The 6,987-nt window shown below is 45.1% G+C and overlaps 1 protein-coding gene across 1 annotated transcript in view; it reads right to left on the bottom strand.

The window, feature by feature from the left end:
- Positions 1 to 6,709, bottom strand: part of LOC147307607 (uncharacterized) — a 45,318-nt gene extending 38,609 nt beyond the window's left edge. The window contains exon 1 of the mRNA XM_086271678.1: positions 6,620 to 6,709. The gene's annotated coding sequence lies outside the window, so the exon portion shown is untranslated. The remainder of the gene's footprint in view (positions 1 to 6,619) is intronic.
- Positions 6,710 to 6,987: the final 278 nt, after the last annotated feature.

Below are 6,987 nucleotides of genomic sequence, written 5' to 3' on the forward strand. Positions count from 1 at the left end.
TACAAGGTGTCGCTTGAATCCTTGCCTAAAACCACGACTTGGTGTCAGAAGTGGGATTGCAGTAAGAGCCTTGTCATCGGGGAGTGACAGCAAGCGGCTTTGGGAGCGGTAAAGAGTTTTTCCTCCAGACGATAAGATGTCGGACGAAGAAGCGGGAGCTAGCGCAACAGCTACACAGCCTCGCACGTCACCGCCCCACCAGCAAGCTAACGGCAGCTATAATGCTAACGCCAACTTACCCCCGAATGCCACATTCACCATCCAGCCTCCCGAGCTGTTTGATTTCTCAAAGCCACAGCAATGGGAAAAGTGGATAAGGAGGTTTGAAAGATTTCGACTTGCAAGCAACCTGCACCTTAGCTCAGAGGCTAACCAGGTGAACACACTCATCTACTGCATGGGGGATGAAGCAGATGATATCCTCCGAGGGCAACCTTTATCGGACATACTGCTTTGTACTGCTGCCTTTGTAAGAGACACTTTGGATACGTACTTTGTTCCCAGGAAAAACATTATCTATGAGAGAGCCCGCTTTAATCAAAGAACACAGCAAGCTAATGAGACTGTTGACTCGTTTGTCACCGCACTTTATGCTTTAGCTGAAAACTGCAGTTATGGTGCACTGCACGATGAGTTAATAAGAGATCGCCTCGTCGTGGGTCTGAGGGACATCAGCTTAGCGGAGAGACTTCAAATCGACAGAGATTTGACATTGGAGAAAGCGGTTAATCAGGCCCGGCAGTCTGAAGTCATCAAAAAACAACAGACAGACATCAGAGGGGAAAATAAGATGGAAATAGATGCTGTGACAGCGAAGCACAGGGAACAAAGGCATTCAACATTCAAACCCCGAAGAGAACGTAAATGCACAACAAAGGACAAAACACCAAATGGGAGATCATGCTACAGGTGTGGGAAAACCCCTGCGCATGGTAAAGGACAATGCCCAGCAAAAGATGCAACATGTCACTCATGTGGTAAAAGAGGACACTTCAGTAAAGTGTGTAAATCTGTTAAATCTGTGCATGTGACAGAAACAGAGAAAAGTGATGATACACCCGTGTTTCTTGGTTCTGTAGACGCAGGTTCAGATCCTTGGTATGCAGACCTTACTATCAGAAACCACAAAGTTAGATTTAAGATGGACACAGGAGCTGACGTCTCTGTTATCCCAGCCCAGATGTATTACTGCATAAACCAAAATGAGACAGAGTTATGTAAACCAGATAGACCATTGTTTGGTCCAGGTGGTACTCCACTTGATGTGTTGGGTATGAGCAGAGAAACAATTTGCAAAGGTGAACAGGAAATACAGGAAAATGTCTACATTATCAAAGATTTGCACATAGCACTGTTAAGCAGGCCAACAAGTGTCAAGCTGAACCTTGTGTGTAGAGCTGACAGTATTGACATGAATGTGTTGAATGAGAACTACCCAAAGCTGTGTCAGGGATTAGGTTTAATGCAACAACCTTATACGATTAAGTTGAAACCCAATGCTGTGCCTTCTTCCCTGGCCGCACCAAGACGGGTCCCCATCCCTTTGTTAGGAAAGGTGAAACGGGAACTGGAAAGAATGGAGTTCATGGGAGTAATCAGCAGAGTTGAAGAACCAACAGAATGGTGTGCAGGTATGGTCCCAGTGCCAACAAAAAACGACTCTGTGCGTATTTGTGTTGACCTCACCCACCTCAATGAAGCAGTGTGCAGAGAAAAGTACATCCTGCCTTCGGTTGAACAGACACTTGGATCCCTGGCGGGAGCAAAAGTCTTCAGTAAGTTAGATGCAAACAGAGGCTTCTGGCAGGTTCCATTGTCACCAGTGTCAGCACACTACACAACATTCATTACACCCTTTGGGCGCTTCCACTTTAACAGACTTCCCTTTGGAATAGCGTCAGCCCCAGAACATTTTCAGCGTAGAATGTCAGTGTTACGACTGTGACCATAATTGTGTGTGGATTTGAGTATCCAGGTGCTCCTCCGGGATTGGTGCATCCAGGGTGGATGGCTCACACCGATTGGCTGAGGACTGGGAAACAGCGGATAAGAAGAGCCCGCCAGGGACCGCCCAGTCATTCATCCTCGGCCCAACCCAGCCGGCAGACCGGTCACTGTATCGACGTATTATGTAATGTAAGAGCATGTAGGGGTGGACCGCCTTTTTGGTTGATCAGTTTTCTCCTGTTTTTGTTAGGTAGGGAGGAAAGTGATTGTCGTTTTGTTTAGTTCCTTTGAGTAGGTAAGTTTCGTTTACTCCTGAGATAGGCTACTTTTGTTTGTTGTTTTGGCCTTGGGTTCACCCTGAAGCTATGATATGCTCCCTTCCTTTGTTTAACCGCACCTATTGTAAATAAATCACTGTCACAAAATAGTAAGTGTGTGACGTGCTGCTTGGGGTTGGACGGGGATGGATCACCCTTTATGTTGTGGTCTGGCCGCGCCTAGACGGGCCATAACAGTCAGTGATCCTTAATGGGCTGCCAGGTGTGGTTTGTCACATGGATGACATCCTCATTTGGGGACAGGATCAGCAGGAGCACAACGCCAGGCTGCACATAGTGCTCAATAAACTCCAAGAGGCCGGTGTCACACTAAACCTGGAGAAATGTGACCTTAGCAAACAGGAAGTGAAGTTCCTCGGACACGTTTTGTCTGCGGAGGGAGTACAGCCAGACCCAGACAAAATTAGAGCGATCACAGCAATGAAAGAGCCGTCAAACGCCAGTGAAGTGCGCAGCTTTCTCGGGATGCTTAACCAATTAGGCAAATTCATCCCAGGACTGGCCGAAAAAGACAAGCCCCTAAGAGACCTGCTCTCGAAGAAAAATCAGTGGGTTTGGAGCTGCGCACAGCAAAAAGCGTTCAATCAGCTGAAAGGCGATCTGACGTCAACTCCCATTCTTGCACTCTATGACCCAAACAAAGAGTTAAAACTGTCTGCAGATGCTTCCTGCAACCCTTAATGCCAAGCCAACTCCCTGAGAGACCATGGCAAAAAGTTGGAGCAGACCTTTTTACGTTTAACAACAGCAACTATGTGCTTCTGGTGGACTACTACTCTAAATTTGTGGAAATAGCCAAACTTACTCCCACAAGATCGGAGGATGTTATAGTGCATCTAAAATCAATCTTTTCCAGACATGGGATTCCAGAGTTTCTCTACAGTGACAATGGACCTCAGTTTTCAAGCCAACAGTTCAAAGACTTTGGAGCAGCTTATGGGTTCAGACATGTAACAAGCAGTCCAAGATTTGCACAAAGCAATGGTGAGGCTGAGCGTCATGTCCAAACTGTGAAAAGTCTGCTAAAGAAAACAAAAGATCTATATCTTGCACTTCTAGCTTACAGAGCAACCCCATTGGCTAATGGATATAGCCCTGCGCAACTACTAATGGGACAAAGACTGCGCACGTCAGTTCCCCAGCTTCCTTCTTTGCTCAATCCCAGCCTGCCCAACAAGGCTACAGTGTTGACAAAAGTGAGAGAGAGAGTGATGAAGGACAGTGTTGCGTACAACAGGAGACATCGTGTGACAGAACTTCCTCCACTCTCACCGGGACAACCAGTGTGGATTACAGACACTAGGCGTGAAGGGACTGTCATCTCCTCTCACTCCACACCCCGCTCATACATTGTCGAGACCCCTTCAGGAGCCATCAGGAGAAATAGGCATCACCTCCAGCCATTGCCAGATGCCACACCAAAGTTACAAACCCCAATTACGCCTCTCAGTCCAACAGAGAACGCCCTGCCTGCTTCAAACCTATCGGCGACTACAACTCTGACTCCTAAGACAGAAGACCCAGGTCCTGTCAGAACTAGGGCTGGCAGGGTTGTCAAAAAACCACAAAGACTGGACTTGTGAAAATAAACAAAACAAAAAAGAAAAACATGGGTTTAAAAGTAAAGGAAAAAAGGTTGAAGAGAAAGAAAAGTTTCTATGAAAGGTTCTAAGAAAAAAAAAGAGAGTACAGTTTTCATATATGCTGTAAATGTTCCTGTAAGTTTGATGTTTTCAGCGAAAGGAGGATGTGGTGTAATCTGTTTGAGTATAACCTGTTTTATTGTGAAAGGGGGTTCTGAAACAGGAAGTAGACAATAAAGGTCGGAGTTTGAGTGCTCTACAAGGTGTCGCTTGAATCCTTGCCTAAAACCACGACAATATTAAGATAAAACCTTATTACATCAGTAGATGGTGATCCTGCACAGCTGTGGATCCACTGGAAAGCAAACAGCTGCAGGTTCAGGCATTAAAACTCTTTATTGATCCACATCTACTGCAAAGCTTCATTTGAAATGCTTCTAAACACATTTTGTATAGTTTTTCTTCACGAGTATCGTACGTTGGCAGTAGGTCATTTCCAGAAAACTGTTAATCTAAATATTTTTTAATGAAATCGAGTTTATTTTATATAGCACGAAATCACAACAACAGTTACTTCAAAGTGCTTTACATTGTACAGTAAAGACCAGAATAATACAGAGAAAACCCAACAATCAGACCCTCTGGTGTATAAACTATTGCTGTCAGCGTTGATCTCATCAAAATGACGTTAACCCCATAACCGCATTAACGCGGCAAATATCCGTAAGCAAGTTGACGTGGATCGCCCCATGCGTAGGGCTGCATGGTGCTCACGCGTTTACGAGCTACCGGAGATTTGCCGCGTTAATGTGGTTATGGGGTTAACGTCATTTTGATGAGATCAACGCTGACAGCACTGGTCACTTCATTGTCATTAGTATTTAAACAAATAAAAACCTATATAATAAAAACAAATATATAATGTGCATATCTTTTCAACACTGATGCGAACATATCATACACAATAATATAACAATAGTCCAGTAAATGTAATCAAAGGAGAGTGTGAGTCACTCTCGCTCACACTGCTCCTCTCATTGGTGAGAAGACAGAAAGCTGAAGCTTCAGTGGTCTAAGTCAGTGATTCATCTGCCGGTGGATCACTGACTTCCTGACGGACAGGAAGCAGCACGTGAGGCTGGGAAAGAATGTCTCAGACTCCCGGACCATCAGCACCGGCTCCCCTCAGGGCTGTGTTCTTTCTCCTCTGCTCTTCTCCCTGTACACCAACTGCTGCACCTCCACCCACCAGTCTGTCAAGCTAATCAAGTTTGCAGATGACACCACCGTTATTGGGCTCATCTCTGACGGGGACGAGTCTGCCTACAGGAGGGAGGTTGAACGTCTGGTGTCCTGGTGCAGCCACAACAACCTGGTGCTGAATGCCCAGAAGACAGTGGAGATTATTGTGGACTTCAGGAAGCACACAGCTCCACTCCCCCCCATCATCCTGACTGACACCCCCATCACCTCTGTGGACTCATTCCGCTTCCTGGGTACCACCATCACCCAGGACCTGAAGTGGGAGCCCACCATCACCTCCGTCATTAAGAAAGCCCAGCAGAGGATGTACTTCCTGAGGCAGCTGAAGAAATTCAACCTGCCAACACGGACGATGATGCAGTTCTACACTGCAATCATCGAGTCCATCCTCACCTCCTCCATCACCGTGTGGTACGCTGGAGCCACTATCAGGGACAAACAGAGACTGCAGCGTGTTGTGCGCTCTGCTGAGAAGGTGATTGGCTGCAGACTCCCATCTCTGCAGGACCTGTACACCTCCAGGACACTGCGGCGTGCAGCTCGGATCTCAGCTGACCCTTCTCACCCTGGACACAGTCTGTTTGACCTGCTCCCCTCAGGCAGGAGGCTCCGGTCCATTCGCACCAGAACCTCTCGCCATAAGAACAGTTTCTTCCCCTCTGCTGTCGGACACATGAACAATAACCGTATGACTGTTCCCACCACTAACACATGACCCTACGCTGTGTTCACTGCATCATTCCATGTTTGGCACTGATCACCACCTGCACTCATGTATATATCATGTATATATCTATCTACTTAGCACTTTTAATTCTTATTCTTATTTTTATTTTCATGTCTATTTAAACGTAATTTATGACAGTATGTTTGCACTGAAGCACCGCAGCAATTTCCTAATGTTGTAAACCTGCTCAACATTTGGCAATAAAACCCTTTCTGATTCTGATTCTTCTAAACCACAAGGTTGCCAACAGACTGGTTCTTATACAGCACTTTGTATTCTGAGCACTGAAAGTGCTTTGCACAACTTGTCTCATTCACCTGCTCGCACAAGCACTTTTTTTCTATGCAAGTATTTTCTATCTAACATTCATACTCCAGTGGATGCATTGGAGAGCAACTTGATGTTGCCCAAGAATATTTGGCATGCAGACCTGCGGATTAGTCGGTGACCTCCTGAGTTACAGCCACACCGAGATTGAGAGAGACAGTATTTGAAACTGTAAGAATGACAACAGGCAGTTTAAGCTACAGCGTCTCTACAGCTGATGGACATTTCTTTTATAAAACAGCAGCTCGGAGTTCATTTGGCTGATATAGTTTTGTGGTACGAACGTAATATGCAAATTATATTAAAAAAATGTCTGAACAGGAAATAACCTGAAAATGCCTTGTGACTCACAACAAAAATATTAAAAAAAAATCTTAGCAATGAGGAATCAGGAAGATCTAAAACAAACAAAACAAGTCAAACCACATACTCACAGCAGAATGAAGTCCCTGACAGGAACACACTCCACCAGCTATTGTTCCTTTGGGAAGGTCAGGAAGAACTCTGATTTCTCAGAAATAGTCTGAGCTTTATGCTGCAGCTTTAACCAGGAGGGAAAACCAGAGAAAAAAAATTTACAAACAGAGCAGCTGGTTTCACACTCAGGACCTTCCACATGTTAGAAAACATGGACGTGCACTAACAACGATGGACACAAATAAATCTGTGAGAGCAAGTTGAGGTTATTCATGTTACTAAGACTGTATTTAAGGAACACCAATTAAATTATATGTGTGAAGTATTTACTTATAAAGTATTGTTGAATTAGTTCTTAAATATATTTCAGTTCTTACTATGTTTC

The sequence above is a fragment of the Aulonocara sp. 'chitande type north' Nkhata Bay genome, linkage group LG18, assembly GCF_057382095.1.
Source record: "Aulonocara sp. 'chitande type north' Nkhata Bay isolate Kocher_YH1m ecotype deep benthic linkage group LG18, A_spYH_male_GT1.1, whole genome shotgun sequence".
Taxonomy (NCBI): Eukaryota; Metazoa; Chordata; class Actinopteri; order Cichliformes; family Cichlidae; genus Aulonocara; species Aulonocara sp. 'chitande type north' Nkhata Bay.